Source organism: Pelophylax lessonae (genome assembly GCF_965119305.1).
Source record: "Pelophylax lessonae genome assembly, chromosome: 7".
Classification (NCBI taxonomy): Eukaryota; Metazoa; Chordata; class Amphibia; order Anura; family Ranidae; genus Pelophylax; species Pelophylax lessonae.
The window spans coordinates 47413925-47414730 of record NC_138774.1 but is presented as its reverse complement, the minus strand read 5'-3'; the positions used below and the strand labels follow the sequence as shown (position 1 = coordinate 47414730).

The 806-nt window shown below is 32.3% G+C and overlaps 1 long non-coding RNA gene across 1 annotated transcript; it reads right to left on the bottom strand.

Annotated features, from left to right (window-relative positions):
• Positions 1 to 569, bottom strand: LOC309560645. The gene is made up of 2 exons (XR_014225513.1): positions 426 to 569; positions 1 to 122 (listed from the first exon to the last, which is right to left on the bottom strand). It is a non-coding gene; the product is annotated as an uncharacterized lncRNA (long non-coding RNA).
• Positions 570 to 806: the final 237 nt, after the last annotated feature.

Below are 806 nucleotides of genomic sequence, written 5' to 3'. Positions count from 1 at the left end.
TTTTGACCTTGGCTACTGAAGCATATTGATCCTAGGAATTATCCGACTGCCTTTTAGGAGTCAGGAAGGAATTTTTCCCTTATTAAGGAAAACTGGACTGGACTTTATAAGGGTTTTTTCACCTTCCTCTGGATCCTATTTGTTTTTTTACATATATATATATATGTAAGAAAGTTGTATGTATTTATGTATGTTGTATGCATGTCTGTATGTATATATGTACTTATTTATTTATTTATTTATTTATTTATATGATGTGCTAAAGTATGCATACCACATTGCCACTTAGTAATTAAAGAGAACGTTTTGGGGGTTTTGCCCTTGGCTACTGAAGCATATTGATCCTTGAATTTCCTTTTAGGAGTCAGGAAGGAATTTTTCCCTTATTAAATAAAATAGGACTGGACTTTATAAGGGTTTTTCACCTTCTTCTGGATCATTTTGTTTTTTACAAATATATGTAAGAAAGTTTTATTTATTTATGTATGTATGTATGTTTGAATGTGTTTATATATGTATATGTTGTGCTAAAGTATGCACACTACATTGGCACCTAGTAATTAATGAGAACTTTTTGGGGTTTTGCCCTTGGCTACTGCAGCATATTGATCCTGGGAATTATCCGACTGCCTTTTAGGAGTCAGGGAGGAATTTTTCCCTTATTAAGGAAAACTGGATTAGACTTTATAAGGGTTTTTTCGCCTTCCTCTGGATCATTTTGGTTTGTACATATACGTAGATGTAAGAAAGTGTTATTTATGTATGTTTGAATGTATTTATATGTTGTGCTAAAGTATGCATACCAC